Source organism: Lupinus angustifolius, chromosome LG13 (assembly GCF_001865875.1).
Source record: "Lupinus angustifolius cultivar Tanjil chromosome LG13, LupAngTanjil_v1.0, whole genome shotgun sequence".
Lineage (NCBI taxonomy): Eukaryota > Viridiplantae > Streptophyta > Magnoliopsida > Fabales > Fabaceae > Lupinus > Lupinus angustifolius.
The window spans coordinates 11,089,741-11,108,029 of record NC_032021.1 but is presented as its reverse complement, the minus strand read 5'-3'; the positions used below and the strand labels follow the sequence as shown (position 1 = coordinate 11,108,029).

Here is an 18,289-nt window from a genome sequence, read left to right as displayed (position 1 = left end):
GTTCGGGTAGTATATTTCCTGGACCTGTCTCGTTACTTCATTTTTTTGACCTAGACCCACCCTTAAGTTTGCTACCCACCAGGTCATTAGGTACTTGCAAATTAAAAATAAGTGAGAATAATTTACGTAATTGTGTGTTTGTTTACTACAATCTTATATGTTATTTGGTTAATCAATTATAGAAAAATTATAAAACATAATTGCAAGTTTTAAAAACATTTTAAATTGACTATTTCAACATTATGATATAAAATTAATTTAATAAGAATTGTTCAATCAACAAAATATTATATTACACATATCAATTAACATCATCATATCACTATAACAATACTATTTAACAACATATAACATTATAGATTAACTATATATATATATATATATTTATATATGAAGTAATGTCGAGTCCGAGTACACATGGTCTAGGTCCCAGACCCACCTGCAAATGTTAAAATTTCGGGTCTCATTTATCCACGAGTCCAAGGAAATAATGGTTTATAATGTCTATATATTATCAATGAGAATAAAGTATCTCTTTATATAAGGAAAAAAATTATCTTCTCTCGTTAGTAAAACATATGTTTTTTTTTTATTTTCTACAAAAATATTTTTAAAATTAAACAAAATAGTATACATATCATACTTTTATTGCCGAGAGGAGATAAGTTATATCCTGGTATGAAGGAGATACTTTATTCTCATTATCAAGATTTATATATAATTAATATATTATTTATTATTCATTATTATTATTTATATTTAAAAGTCAAAATGATAACTAAAATATTGACAATATAAAAACTCTTAAAGATTTCTACATAATTATTTTATTCATCCAAATATAGTGTTCCAAATTCATTGTACCGGATACTACTAAATCAAAAATATTCACATCATTAAAAACAACTTCTATTGAAAATAAATTATCAGAATTTTAGCCACGTATTTGTTTCTCGTCGATATCAAAGGGAATAACACATTTATGAGTATAGAATATTACTCTTATGTACTAAGTTAAAAAATATTTCATAAAATTAATGTAGAAAATAACAACGAAACATGTACTAGTACCAACTACCAAATAATTATGTTTTCGTCAAATTAATGTTATTAAAGAGTTTTACAATATAGTCATAAACCAAATAAAATTGAAACTAATTTTAATACACTATGAGAAAAATGATATATACTCTTACACTATAAGAAAAATAACATTTATCATAAAATAATATTTTGTTTATTGATAATTGACTTACAAGTGATATACTCATAATGTAGGAGGATTTGATAAGAAATATATCATTGCTCTTACTATATCCGGAACCTTTTCATTTAGACTTAAAAGTTAGATGTTGATGGCTCAGTTAGAAGCCCCTCAAGTGATGCTGCCTGTGGGGTCTCTCTCCTAAGGCTTTGTTTGAGAGTGTAGTTTTAAAGGGAAAAGAGAATGAAATTAATGACTTTGGAAAGTCTCTCAATTGTTTGGAAGTTGGGTGAACGAGAGAAGAAAGTTTTGAAATGTTTGAAAAGTTTTCTAAAACTCTTCACGTGTCTATTTTCATAGTTTCCTCAATTTAAGGGTTTCCAATGAAAAGGCGTCAAAAATACCTAACTGTAATTAGTAAAATTATATAATTACGTTATTGTCTATTTCTCATTTGTTAATTACATTTAAAAAAAAATCTTGCATTGTTATTATTTTACACACCTGTCATCTAAATTTCATACTCTCAAACAAGAGAGAAAATTGTCTTCATCTCCCATTCTCTTCCTACTTATCCTTATCCCTTAATCTCTTTCTTTCTCCTTCTCTCATATTTGCCAAAGATAACATAAAGGATGACACTGGAAATTTGAGAAGGCTTTTCATGTGTAATATGAGGTCTTGCAATGTTGTAGTGGTTTGAGATTGTGGACCCTCTTGCATTGTATCTTGCTTGCTAAATTTTGTGTAGCAACCAAGATCCTTCTTAACATAAATTCTAAAGTAGTTATGCAATTTGTAGTAGTAGCTTGTGGCAATTTAGTAATTGTTTCCCAATAGTTGCTCAAATTATATTTTTGCTTAATTTGAATTGGCTCACGGAGGTACTTTTTAGTGTATTATTCTATTGTGCTTTATTGTAGATAGGTATGTAATTAGGATTAGAAACGAGTCGAACGATAACTCAGCTCATAAAGATCTGCTCAGTTTAAAACTTGACTCGAGTCTAATACGAGTTAATTTTTTAGATCGAGTTTGGTTTGGTTAAGGTTTACAAACTATTTGGCTAAACTAAATTTGATTCATTTGGACAACTCAAATAATTAATTCATTTTAAAAAATATTTCACAATGTTGTATATATAAATATCAGTTTATATTATATATATATATATATATATCTATATCGAGTTAGCTATTGAACTTAATAGGTTAAACTGTATCCAACTCAAGTTCAACTAGTTTATTAATGAGCTCAATTTCTAGCTCAATATCAATTCATGAACAAGTTTATCGAGCTAAATAACGAGTCGAATTTTGAACGAATACCGAGTTAATTCATTTCATTGTCAACTCTATATGTAAAAGTTTGATTCAATTTAATTTTTGGGTATTTCAGGAAAAAAACAAAGTAAATGGATATTTAGTTCGATTATGTTTCTACTTAGAAATAGAAGATGATGGACGAGGGAGGTGGTGAGTAAGGGTAGAAACAAGAGAGGTTGTGGGGTTTGTTTATTACTTGACCTATGACATGCTAAGTTAGCCCAAACTTTTTTCATTAACATGTCCACTTAAACTTTTTAAAATACATATTTAACTTAATAAGTTAGACTTTAAGTTATTTAAAAGACATATTAAATTTAAGAGGTCGACATATTTAATTATATTAAATAATAATATTCATATTAGAGGAGAGATTCACTTACCTCAAGAGTAAGTTTTTTAAACTTATTCCATATCCTACCCATCAATTCTATCGACATCTAATGGTTTAGATTTACTAACTACTTGAAACAATTGGATTTTCCTAGAATTGTTGGCTAGGATGAGGAATAAGTTTTTTAAACTTACTCTTGGAGTAAATGAATCCTTACTCTTCATATTATACTATTTTAAACTTACTCTTGAAGTAAGTGAATCACTTTTCTACAATTAATATATTATATATAAGATTTTAATATAAAAATATATACAAAAGTATAATTTAATTGTTAGATTTATATGAGTCTAATTAAAATATGTGTATTAGTCTATTTAAGTGTAAGTATATTGACCTATTTCAAGACCTTATAGTATAACAAGCAAAACTAAACTTTTAAACATGTCAGATTTATCCTTTAAAAATTTTAAACAGAAAAAGTAGGTCAGACTCAAACTCTGATTAATTATATAAACTCAATACAAACTTTGGCATGATCTATTTGCACCCTTAGTGATGAGTATTGTACTAAGTGAGCCAACAAGAGAGGGGATAGGAAGTGAGAAAGACACCATGACCGAGAAAAGCAATAATGAGAAGGAGAGGTGACAATGAGTCTAATGGAGAATGGAGGCAGTGACACTGAAATGTCGATAGTTGTCGAGATTGAGATAATGGTGATGCTTCTCTGTTGTATCATTGGCTGGCATTGATGCACTACTTGTACATTGTCTAAGGTTTTAAAACTGAACAATAATATTCTCATTAATGGATAGACAAATACATGTTTATGTCATTATTTTTAATGACAAAAGTGTAATTTTATTGTAATCAAAGAGATAAACGTGTCACTGAAAGTAACATTTCCTTTTGTTTAAAAATTCGGGTTCAAAAATTAGATTCAGTTGATATTTATGACAGGTAGGAACCAAGCATGACTCGTTTCATGGTCACTCATTCGTCATGTTCGTAGGTGTCCCTATTCAAATATATACATGACAACTTTTTGGTCGAAAGTATCACCCAATACATAATTATTTCATCATATATACATGATTAATAATATATATATATATACATATATTATTTTATATGTCAAATTACATGTTCATAATAATACTGAGAAGACTTTATCTAAAATAAATATACATTATATTCAATTAAATTTATCAAAATAAATATGCATTATATTTTATCTATCTACTGACAGAGTAACAATGACATGAAGTAGCATATGTCACGTGAACACTTGAGTGATGGAAGGATAAATACGAAAAGTTGTCTAACATATGATAAAATAAAAGTTTAGGGACTAGTTTCGTTTTGAAGGTTCCCTATGTGCATGGATCAAATTCTTAGTTTAACATATATATTTGTATCCAAACATAAATTTAGTTTAACAAAGTTAATTTTATTAAAACTAAATTTATAAAACTCATTTAAACATAACTCAATTTTTTAGATATCTTAAACATACCACAAATTATTTAACATGATAGCTGGTTCAACCATTATCAATTATTACTATTGTCCTAGTTATCTTCCCTACCATTGATATCCCTTATAAGGGATGACAATGACCGACAAGTATGGGCAGTACTTTTCCATTTTCAAACCCATAATATTTGCGGATACCCATGTGGATAGCAAATATTTGTGAGTATTCAACGAGTTTTTAATTTTAATTATATATTTATATGTTTTATAATACTTGATATTTAAAAATAATTATTACATGATAAATTTATTATCATAGTAAAATATTTATAATTTACTATGAAATAATAATAAAGTATATGATATATAATATTAAAATAAAAAATCTACAATATATATATATATATATATATATATAATTAAAAACTAAATTTATAAATTTGCAGGTATCCACGATATGAGTATCATAAAACTCGTTCTCACCCATAAACTATTATTGCGGGTACCCGTTATGGATATTTGCACGAGTTAAGTTTTTTGTCATCCCTACATCATCTTGATGCCATCTTTGTCAATGATTTGTCTTTGAGAAATGTAATATTCTTTTTTTATATGAGTGTGGATCCACTTACTTCAAGAGTAAGTTTTTTTAACTTACTCTCAATCCTAGTCATCAATTCTAGGAATATCTAATGATTTAGATCTACTCACTAATTCAAATATTTGGATTTCCCTAGAATTGATGGCTAGGATGAGTTTATATAGCCATATACTAAACATAGTAAAATATATAAAAAAACTATTTCAGTTTAGGAGTAAATCTTTCACATTTCAATAAATTAAATACTATAAAATCCCAACTTTGACATGCGACCCCTCGAGCTTATGAATTACTGAGTATGTCACATATTAAGCTTAAATATCATTGCAATATTTTATTCCCCCAATATGGAGCCTCTGTGACTCAAACTCATGACCTTAAGGACTGACTTATAACGAATTGTTCCATTGAGTAGTTGTAGCTTAATGGTAACGACTCAATGAAACAAATAACTATAAATTCTTGAGATTATGGGTTCGAGTCGCGGAAGCTCCCTCTTGGGGAATAAAATACAGTTGGGGTATTTAAGTTTAATAGGTGACACACTCAGTAAATTCATGACTATGATGGATCACATGTCAATGCTAAGATATTACAAATACATTCACTCATATATAATAATAATAAAATTATTAGAAGATTTAATAAAAGTACATTGCCTTCCCTATGCAATCATCCATCCAAGTGCAAATCACAATTTATATCCTAAAATGTATACCACTCAATATACATATTATTTCTCATTGGTCAGAAAATATAAAACTAATATATATTTTATTTTTCTGAGCAATAAAAAAATAATATAAATCCATACAAATCAAATTCGTAATCACCTACATCCTTATAATTTTACTATCAGTGTATTAAATTGAACATATAATACTTTTTCAGTAAACCTTATATTTCCTTTTCCCTTTCTAACTGACTTAATTTCACACCATACAAACAACATACTAAATAAATCGAGAAGCATAACAATTTTTCTCAATGATGTCAAAACCAGATCGTACCGGCTGGTTCAACCAGAAAATCGGTGAATCGGTCTCCTAATCGGTACGGTACAGATGTCGAACCCGCCAAGTATCAAAACTGGTCAAAAACCGGTCAAAATCGGTCAAAACTGATCAAAACTGGTCAAAACCGGTGAACCGGCCGGTATTACACTAAACCGGCTGGTTTATACATATATTTTTTTTTGAAAAATTCCAACAATTCTTCAACACTTCTAGACACATGCTTTCAAGACATACTTAGATTACACATTTTGGTTCATAACATTCGTGTGTAATCTCAGTGACATTTGTGTAATCTTGGAGTTCTATCTGAAGATAGGATTTTGTGCAAAAATATAATATCGATATGAGACAACTTTGACTCCTTGTTGTTAAATGTTAAAATTCCAAATTTATTTGTTTTGTAGAGTGAGTTATAAACTTGTGTCATTTATTTATATTTTGTAGTTGTTAAGAAATACTTTTGGATTGATATATGTTTTGTAATTTAGATTTTGAATTTGTTAAAGAATTAAAGTTGTTTGTTTATGTGAATTTTGAGTAGATTATAAATATGGATTATAAATTTGAGTGTCTACCTATTTGGAATTTTTTTGTTATAGGTTTATATATATATATAAATATAAGTAGGTATGTCCGGTTTAACTGACATATAGTTTAATTACTAAACCACCGATTAAATCACTGTACCACTATACCAGTACTCTGACTATTTGATAATGAGTACAGTTTTAACAACATATCATTTTTCTTTCTTTAGTCCCTATCTCTTACGACTTGTCCAACTCATGTATGATGTAAGCATAGCAACAATAGTTAGTGGTGGCATTTATCTGTGAATAAATGATAGGCGCATGAACAGCCTTTTTTTCAATGAAATTGTGGGCACTTGCATCTGAACCATGAATGAGCAGTGTCCATAAAGGTTTTGATAAAAGATCATATCTTATATCCCAATATTTATATTACTTTAATTATTCTTTCATTCTAATTAGCCAGAAAATATAAATTATATATTAGTTTATATTTATTTTTCTCACAAATTATAAACAAAAATTAAATTAAAGAGCATTGCTAGATGCTCATGATATTTAATAACATAAATTTTAAATGAAAAAACAAAGCTATAAGTATTTGGGCCCATGATTCTAGACAACTTTATATAAAATTATAATATTTATGTACAATCAATATAAAAATATATACAAAATTAATATATCATTTACAACTTATTTATATTATATTTTTAAAAAGTTAATAATAATTAGAAATGAATAGTAAATAATAGATTTATAATGAATAAGACTTTTACAATGTTAATACATACATTTTTTTAACATACAAATAGTTAGAACAAGTATTCAATGTAAAAAGTATGTTTTATGTATTTTTATAATACATGGTTAATATGGTATGTATCATTAATTTTTCCTACAAATAGATGCAGCTTTACAAAATCGTAATTCATTAATATATTAAATGCAGCTTTACAAAATGGTAATTCATTAATATATTAAATGCAGCTTTACAAAATAGTAATTAATTAATATATTTGTTCATCTTCTTTTCCACTCAATTAATTAAAGATAACAAAAACAATTAATATGCATAAAACATTGGAAATGATCCTATAAAAATAATAATACTAAAACCAAAATATTAAAAGATTTTATAAAACACTAGAAGCAGAATGTATAAGATATGCTCTTAACACTTGCAAACCTAATAGAAATCTCATGTCTCATATTCTATTTTATATATGTTTTAGAAAATATTATCTCAATTAAAATTTTTAAACATTTATTATTATTATTTTTGTTTCTTTTTCATTAGTTGAAGGTAACTTCCAAGACAATAATTAGTCTCTATTTGTAAATGTGACAAGTTAATTGTACATATGGGCTTATTGGTTAAGAACTACATCAAATGAAGTCCTTTCACTCTTAAAAAAAAACATCTCTCCCTTTATCTTCAATCCCTCTCCACCATCTCCTTCTTCTCTAATATGGTTCCACTATCACCATCTACCACCATTGTACTTAATTAAATTTAATTTGCAAATCCTAAATCCTTATTTTGGTGCTACCATGAGTATCAACATCATATTATTTCATCTAACTGAGATCTAAGGTTATGTTTGGTAGAATAGAGTCAACAAAGAGAGAAAAAGGAGAGAGAGAGAGTCCAATGAGAATGTGGTTCATTCTTTTATTTGATAGGAGAGAGTCTAGAGAGAAATAAAATAAAGATAGTGAGGTCCACCAACTTTTGGATTCTCCTCTCAAGTGAGAAGAAAGACCAAATTTGGAGAACTTTTTGGGCATTTTCTATTATACTCTCACCTTCATCTTGTACCCATTATTATTTTTAAGGTTGAAATTGTCTATTTATTAAAAACAAACTTTCTTTCTCTTCTAATTATTTCATATTTCTCTCATACCAAATAACTCTTATAATTAACTCATTTTCTCAACTTTTTTCCTCTCTATTCATACTCTCTCTCTTTATCACAATCAACTCTTCATTGGATTTGATTGTGATATTAGCAGGATTTGTGTCCTACTCCATAAAGAAGACTCCATGACAAGTGTTGGTCCTAATATTTTGTAGGCTTAATGTGAGAAAAAAAAATTAAACTCTAATTTTATTTTATGAAACTTAATATTAAATTTTGAATAAAATTGAGGATTTAAAACAAAATGCATTAATAAAATAAAAAAGGATAATACTTTGTATATCAAATAATTTAAATATGTAATATTTTTACAATAAGTTTTGAATAAAAAATGTATCATAATTTATGTGACGGGAAAATATACTTTTTCGAATTTAACTATTGTTATTTATTGGAAACTTGAGTCCAATATATTTTTATGAAATCTTCATAATGAACATTAAACAATTTCATACTTTTCTCATTCCATATCAAACTCTTATAATATAAGAAATTGTTAAACAAATTTATGTATAGTATAATAAAATTGATAAAATAAAATTGTTAAAATAAAATTGATAAAATAAAATTTATGTATAGTATAATAAAATAGAAATTGTTAAACTCTTACAACTGCATCAGACGACATCGAATTCAAAAATAAAATTTTAATCACAGAATAGTTCACACTGTAACGACTACAATGAGTGCAATCATTATAACTGTAACCGCAGTCGCAATTACAACAACAATTTACCAAACCTGAGCCAGTATTCGAAATCAGGAAAAACCTGAACCAAAACTTGCCTAAAACAAAGTTTCCCTATTAAATTTGGATTTGATTCTATCCACAATTTCAGGTTAGATTGTCATTCCTAAACAACAATTGCATACTCTTATAATCTTATGGTTGATATGGTTGTACTAGAAAGTATCCAGGATGCATGGTAATTGGATACATTTGTGGTGTTTTTTCGGCTAAAGTTTACATATTCTTTTATAGCCAGTATTTTATAGCCAGTATGCATGGTAATTGTTTACTCTTATGGTTGATATGGTTGTCCGATCAACATTTTCTGTGGACTGCCCCGGGAACACGTCTTCTATCACAAAAAATATACCAAATCATGTATCATTTACTTATGATTAATTTAAAAATGTATTTAAGTTAAAAAATTAACAAATAAGTATTTCTCTGATTAATCACAAATATAAGACACAATTTTGGGACAGAAGATGTCATCCCTACCCCTAACTAAACATGTGAGGCACGGTTTTGGTGTATGGTTCTATGGAAGATATATTCCACTGGTTTGGAAATTGCTTTCCTACAAGTAGATTGAGGGAGTGGGGCTTGTTGATGTGGATGTGTTTTATATAGTCTGTATGGATTTCTGGAAATGAGGTTAATGTTATATTTAGGTAGGAAACTTATGATGTATGTGAACAAAGTAAGGTCCTGAATTTGGTTCATTAGTCTTAAAGATTCTCGTGTACAATTTTCAGATCGGACAAGAAAGAAAGCAAATTATAAACATGTTAAATTTTCAGTTCAACCAACTAAAATGGACTTTGAATAAGATTATTTGTATACCATATAAGTTATAACAATATGAAATTGTTAGCAATAAGTAATGTACTCCTTGATTCTCCCTGCATATCAAAATTATGGGCAATGAAACAATTGAAACCAGAGCTATTTGATGGAAGAAAATGAACTATCCGATGGAAGAGAATGCACAGTTAAAAAGGATGAACACAATAAGATGTGGCGATTTATCTATCTCTTGACTTGAAATGAAAGTAGGTTTTAAAAAGGATCTTAAAGGGTCTATGGTTGAGCCAAGAGGGTCTCATAACACCTTTTTTCTTTTGGTTGTTTCACAATGATTTGTAATCAGAAGGAAGAAGGGGAACAAATACACTTGGAAAACACACTACAACGGTGTAGAAGGGACGAGTCAAGTAAATTTTGGTGGTCGATGACTATCACAGAGAAAAATGTGTTTGCGTTCAAGTTCACCATGGTTAATTTAATAATAGCTACACCATGGTTAACTTTGAAGCAAAATATTACTATAACGGGAAGGAGTATCATTTTGGCTTAAAGGGGATAGAATATCATCTTAACGAAAATAGTTCTAGTCATGCATTCATAGGAAGGAATGTCCTAATCAATGATTTAAATTGCGGACCATGCGACCACAATATTGAGGTTGCGGCGATCACCGCAACCGCATCACACCGTCCTAATCCATCCATATCATGAATCATTAGATAGTTAGGACATAGGAGAGTAAACAAAAACAAAAATAGATAGTTCAAAAGGGTACTTATTAGGATCTACATATTTGTACGGAAATGTCACATGACAATAAAGCATAACCTTAAACATAGTCAACCATAAACATAACTGAGAAGTTGTTACCAGCTGGACTATGAAGTTGTTACCAGCTGAAGTTATATACACATGTTTTATTTTATAAAGTCACCATCATATGGAAAATGATAAGCAGATGAACCCCAATTGTGCTACTTTGAATGGGTCTTGTAGGCCCTTCACCAAACTATAGGTAGTGAATGAGTTGCATTTTCATAAGATGGAGAAATGGGAAATGTGGGGGGATCCATGTATTTACTAGAAGAGAGGTGCAAAGGAACAGAAGGAGACCCTTCAGCATCAAGTCTTAACCCTGTTTCCTTGTGTCCAGTGGACAGAGATCCATCATCTGAATGGGATTTCGAGATTGAGCCGGAGCGAGGAATGGTGCTACCCTGACCACCTGAAGTTCCAGAAATGCCTCTACCGGGACTGTTGTTCGGACTAGATTCAGGAGTTGAATCCACATGATTGAATCTAGCATATGTTTCTTCAATAAAACGTGGAGGAAGAGTTGAAGGATCAAATGTTGGCCTAGGTCTTATGTATCCATTGGCAAGAGATGGATAGTTACCTGAAGTTCCAGAAATGCCTCTACCGGGACTAATGTCCGGACTAGATTCAGGAGTTGAATCCACAGAACTGAATTTAGTATATGCTTCTCTAGAAAAATGTGGAGGAATCCTTGTAGGATCAAATGTTGACCCAGTTCCCATGTATCTATTGGCAATAGATCGATCGTCTGCAGAGGTCAGCATTGTTCCAGGGTAAGCATTGGTGCCCAAATTACCATAAAAATTTCTTGAAGTGTCTCTACCAGGATATGCGTTCAAACCAAATTGAGAATTTGACTCACGGAAATTGTATCTAGCAGTTGCATCATCAGAAAAATCTGTCGGTAACTGGAACAGAGAAGAAGATCTAACAGGCATGCCAGAGCCCTCACTTCTACCGACCAGAGGTGAAGTTTGAATGGATGTACCAATGTTGATCTTCTGTTGTAAGGATATCTTTGCTTGTTTAAGTAATTCCAGTACATCACTGATGTCATCAGATTGTTCATGAGAATTTAATTCATAGAGGCTGTTTTTGTTGCTTGCAAGTGAACTTTCTTGACCATGGTAGGTAGAACTGCCAATAGTTTTGCCTTTCTGATTGTTATCTCCAGATTTAGCCTTTAGCATTTCTTCGGATAAGTAGACTCTTCTGGGTTTTGATCTGTCCTCTTGACGGCTCGAAGTGACTTTCCTAGCAGACCATGGAGCCAAGGCACCCTCATCTCTTTCATTGGTGACATCATAATAGTAACCCATATCCCATGGTTCCTGCATAATCTATATGAGCAAAAACTAAACTTTTAGACTTCAATTTGTTTTGGTTTGAAAAGAAAAGGAATAGGTACTACTTTGAATCATAAAATCATTTGACGTATAATAATTAAACCTTTCTAATGTCTTATCAATTGATTTTAATAGGAAAATACGAGAGATAATATCAACTGATAGAAAAATACTTGAATCATGAAAAGAATGTAACTATTCATTATCTCATTGCAAGCTTAGATTGAAACACTTGTTTTTTGCTCAATGCAACAACTTCGGCATAATATAAAAGATTGTTCACACATATAGCCTTTGACTAGTACTTGTAATATTGCATGTAGCCATCTGTTCTTTCTCTCCCTCAAAACCAGGCTCTTGTGATAATGAACTAAAGGCTTTTTAAATGTTCAAAGATTATTTACCACAAATATACTTCCTGAACTAACTTAACTCCATATCCAAATAGTGTTCCATATGTACCATTCATAGAAACCAGAACCTATTTATAATGACAGCTTAACAACCTTAGTAATGACAAATGCATGCCACCAGTGGTAGGTTAGGGGATCACATTTGTTATACAATAAAAAACGAGCAGCATATTTTTCAAGACGACACAGAATACAAATTAAATGTGTTATACTGAGCATACCTGTTTGCTACTGTTATTCCCTCTAACTTTATGGTCCAGTTCTCTCTGAGCCTTCTTCATTGTTTCATAGTGGTTATTAAGTTGGACCTGGTGTTTGAGAGCCCTTCCCTTGTTGTTCTCTCTTTCTCCATCTGCATCATGCCTTTTGTTAGCTAGCTTTAACACCGAGTCGTCCGGTCCCTGACTTTTAGACCCCCTTCTCAGAATGTTCGGGGCATCCTTAGAACTGATAGGAAATCTTTGATAAGAGGACACAGCTTGATTCCCTCGGCAATCAAGGTTGACAGGTGAATTTATGGACTCCTCACTTACCGACCTGGGAAAGTACAAGACTAATTATTAGATTAACAAGCAACCACAAAGATCTATTCAAACAGAAATGTAAATAAAAACTACATTCTGATAAGACTGATAACAAATATAATAATAGAAAGAACACAAACAAGCCACTTCATTATGAATAGATGTTAAGAAACAAGAAAACCAGAGAAGCTAAGAGCTGTCTCTACCCAATGACCTCACCCATTTCATGCCTGATCAAGTTCCAGAATCCCCTCATCAACCTCCCTCACTTAACTTCCCTGTTTATTCTCTCCACTAACTGTCTATATTATTGGCGCTTCTTCAGATTCTTACTTCTCAAGAAACACATGATTTTTCTTGACTTACTTCCTCAAAAGGTGTCAAATGAAGACATGGCATGGCATCAAGAAGTCTGCTAAAAAAATAATTCAAATGTATATGCTAAAATGACAAGCAGTTCACATAATGCACAAGTGCGTCCTTTTCAGACTCTCTACTTGAATGGTGTGTACTCCAGAGGTCCGAATCTACTAGCCTTACAACTTAAATCATCTTACATCTTAACAATAAAGATATAAAGCAGATGGATAGAAATAGATAGAAAGATACAAATATAAACAAAACTAACAGAGATACTCCTCCAGCATTCAAGAGACTTTATCAGTCAATATAACTCTTATGAAATTAGAGACTAAGCTCCAGAAATCAAACATAACCGATGTACACAAAAGAAGGGGAAAAAAATGCAAGCATATATTCAAGCAGTTTGTGCTATCAGTTTGCATTTGATGGGACAGCATATTATTTGTTGTAATGCTGTTAATGATTTCATTTTAGACTTCATTGTCCTAGCATATATCAAAAGGTGCTCCAACCAGATTACACCCAAATAATCGGTTTAGTAAGATCATATAGGATCGTCAGGGGAGCTTGTGCAATCGGTGACATCAGCCGACCTTTCAATCTGGTCGAGCCACCATTTATTTAAGTGGTAGAGCAACACATCTTTGATAAAAAACCCAATCCCATCCAAACAAATTTACTTCTCTCTCATTTGACTTTACCTGTGCATCACGTTTGACCCCACTCTCTCACCCTGAAACCTAGTGGGATGATCAGTGCTTGGTGTGACTTCGGTTTGTGGATGGTTTGATCGCATCCTGGCTTGGGTTCGTCTCGGTTTACGGGACCATCTGGAAATTCCTGTTAATAACCTGTAGGCAGAGGAGCAAATGCAGGAAGGCGCACGAGGAGGGGCTCGCGTCTGCTTAGCTAGTTGGGGTTGTTGAGGCAATGGCTTACCAAGGCAATGATCAGTGGCTGGTCCGAGAGGATGATCAACCACATTGATTTGGGTTGGGGGCAACGGTAGTGGTTGAGCTCTTCTCTCCATAAGTTCAGTTCTCTCACGATCAGAGTAGGGACTACGCTGATCGTTAGCTGCTCCCGTAGAATGATCAGTCACGCTGATTTCGGTTGGGGGCAATGGTAGTGTATGGGCTCTTCTCTCCATAACTTTGTTTCTATTTTGATCTACATGAGGGCTGCTTTGGTCAGTAGCTGGCCTGAGATGATGATCGGCCAGATTAATTTGGGATGTGGGTAATGGCAGTGGTCGAGCTTTTCTCTCCATCAATTTGTTTCTGTCTCAATCTATGTAGGTGCTGCTCGGGTCAACAATTGTGACCTAACTATATTCTTATACTGGTGCTTGGTGGGTTTGGATCTGGGATCTTATGTGGGCTTAGGATGGTAGTGGGCCAGAATGATGGTAGTGACGCTGATGGGGCTGACGATGAAATTTGACACGTATATACATTCACATATATATAGATGACACGAAAGGTAGATACACACAGGCACGAACACGCGTACATACTAACAGGCATGGACACGCGTACATACACACAGGCATATTAGGTAGGTAGGATCTGACGGTCCATATACAATCACACCTTTTTATATCATTATCTTTCCTTTCCGATCCTTCGTAGGATCTCAATTTTGACAACATTGAGCATAACCGGTTAGCTAAAGAGTGAAGAATTTAAAATAACTCACTTCTAGCAAGGCACACACCTTTATGCACAAAAAGGAACGAAGAAAAAAAGACAACAGCTGTGAAGCATTGACAAAAAGAAGGTTCACTACCACCACCTGTTGAAATTTTATTCAGTAGTGAACATGATAGACGGAACAGATCAAAACTACATTGACTGCTAAATCAAGAAAAAAAATCTAACACCGGGTCAAGCACACCCGAAACTTTTTCAAGTAGATTCTCAATGAAGACTTTTGACTCCAAATTTTGTAAACAAGCAATCAGCCTTCAATGACTGTCAGGCCTGCTATTATTGTCTTTCTCTTTCTTCCTTGTTTGTGGTATTCTATAAAAGAAATTTATAAAGAGAAAACATCTTCCTAATGCCCTGATCTCAATGTTATCAAAATACAAAACTAACTCATAAGTCATTTCAAATCCCCTCTTCAAACATTTAATTCGTCATCATTATCTAGTTTATTTATTATACAACTTCAATGACTAACCATATTTCCAACCTCTAGGCTAGACTTCAAGTACACACAAAATTTCCTATATTAGACAAAAAAGTTGAAACCAAGTTAAACATTAGAAACGAATAAATTTGGTACAACACTTAAAATGCAACAGCCAGCTATCTTACATAGATAGATGAAGAAGAAGCACACTGTTATAGGAGAAATATGTAAAGAATGAAAAGGATATAATCTGTGTATGAAAAATAAAATATATATATATATAATTACCTAGTGTCTCTATGTTTGAAATGGCGGCATGACTTTCCTAGGTGATGCTTTGGAGAAGAACTGATTCATGAAAAACTGCCTCGTCTTCTCAAATTTGAAGTCTTATACTTTTCAAGAGAACAAGAAGATTCAAGAAGTCCTTTCCAAGACAAGCTTCTACCGGATGCAGGTGAACAATCCACATTAGACCTCTTGCCACCTTTTGAAGAAACAGAATCATTCCTTAAACTGGAATATCAAGGTCTGAGCTGAAATCAAAATGTTCAGATACATCACTTATCGCCGACTCTCTAAAATGGAAAGAAAATCTATTGTTGCCTTCTCAGCCATATTTCTCTGAAGAGTCACAACCTTCAGCTGCTCCCCGAACTTCATAACCTGATTGCTATATTTAAGAAACAAATTCAAATATATTAGATATGTATGTTTAATTAAACAAGCCAGAATTAATGAATCAAACAAACCTTTGGGTTGCTTGCCTTGTGACTTGGAGGTCATGTATTCAATTCCTGGAAATAGCCTCTTCCATTGCGAGGGCAAGGTTGTGTACATCTACCCTCCCCAGACCCCACTAGGTGAGAACCTCGTGCACCGGAACCTGATAATAAAAAACTAAACTTTAAACATACCTTTTTTGCCATTTCATCAGCTCTCTGTCTAGCACTTTTTGAGACAGATCTTTTAAAGAGCAACCTAGTCCACAAGAATTCAATAGCCATTCCATTTGAATCCTCCATGCTGGAAGTTTTGCTAAGTGACAGGCACAATATGATTAATATAGAGCAAAATAAGAACTTGAAACCGGAAAAAATTAATTAAATAAAATATCGAAGCAAAATATAAACTATACAATTCCAAAGAAAAAAAAATTGAGGAGTTCAGAAATACAAAATCAACATTTAGCATCCAAAACATGACACTTCATTTTAGTATCTCTTCCTTAAGAAAATGAGAAAACATGCTAAAATTCAGGCAGATTTGGATCCAAAAAATGATATCAAACATTGACCTAACAGGAAGGATGAAGTCAATTTATACAAAGTTCCTCACTAATTTGAGGAATTAGTCTTCCTCCACCCCGTCTACATGAAGGTTACTCTTACCACTTATTTTTTTATATCCAAAGTTTTTGACAGAGAGGGGACCATCATGCAGCTGCTTGGTTTGTATCCGGACGTCACACTTTATATTCCGCAGCTCTAACAGCTGATTTGACTCTTGCGGAAGGACATTCTCACCAATCAATCAGTAAACTAATTAAAACGAAGAAAAGAAAGCCACCAAAAGTGGAACTCCTACCATGTTCTAGTAATCAAAATGTGAGGATTATTATTCTAAAAGATAACGCTTATATATTTATCTGGACAAAACTCTTATGTAGATTCAAGAATTTCCAAAGGATCATAAACTCTATGTTCCTTATTTTATCCTTGATCATGAAAATTTCTCTGATCTGAACACTGAACCAAGCCAAATAGGAGTATTGAGTTCAATTGATTCCTAACACATATAATATCTCTAGATATGGTATAATATAAGAAAACCATTAACATTTTTTGACCCCCCCTCAGCAATCACTTTCAGTTGAATTTGAGGTAAAATAACAACACCAAAAAATTCCAACAGTAAAATAAATCATCAACAAAAAACAACAACACTAAAAAAAGGACAAGTATTTGATTTGCTTATCACTAAATTATTAACCCCATCTCCACAAGTAACTCAATCAAAGGAGTAAGATTTATACACTGTTACAAAACTACAATAATTTAATAAATAATAATAAGAGTAAAACTAGCATATAAAACACTCATATCAAAAATCAAGAACAAAAAAAACATAAAACAATGTCCACAACTCTGATTTTGTGGATCCAGCAGAGTTTTGGACATTGTTTTAATCTGTTCCATCAAAGATATATAAATACCTTCGATTATGGAAACATTATAATGAAACAAACTCTGAAAGGAACAAAACCTAGTTGTAATATACAGAAAAGAAGGCATTTTGAAAGGAAGAATTAAAAAAACAAAGGAAAAATGGGTTTACCATGGAAAGGAAGGTGCCATGAACCCTAAAGAGGAGAATTTTTAGAGTTTCAGTGTTGCTGAGAAATGAGAATGAACAACAAAATTCGCAAACGTAGAGAACCTTCTTTGTGTTTCTTCTTTTGTTCGAATGAGATAAATTATTAGTATAAAGGTAAAAGTCAATAATAATTTAAAAACTTTTACAATATTACTACAGATTTTTTTTTCTATAAATATAATACATGATATATAGATATTGATTTTTATAGTGCATGCATTTTTTTCCTGTTGTGTTATATTGTTTAGCTTAATATTGAATCTACCTTGGTTTCTATTGCATCAATCAACTATATATATATATATATATATTATTATTATTATTATTATTATTATTATTATCAGTTTTATACATGGATTCAAATTAA

At 31.5% G+C, this 18,289-nt stretch overlaps 1 pseudogene; it reads right to left on the bottom strand.

Annotated features, from left to right (window-relative positions):
* Positions 10,688–18,004, bottom strand: LOC109363591 (annotated as a pseudogene).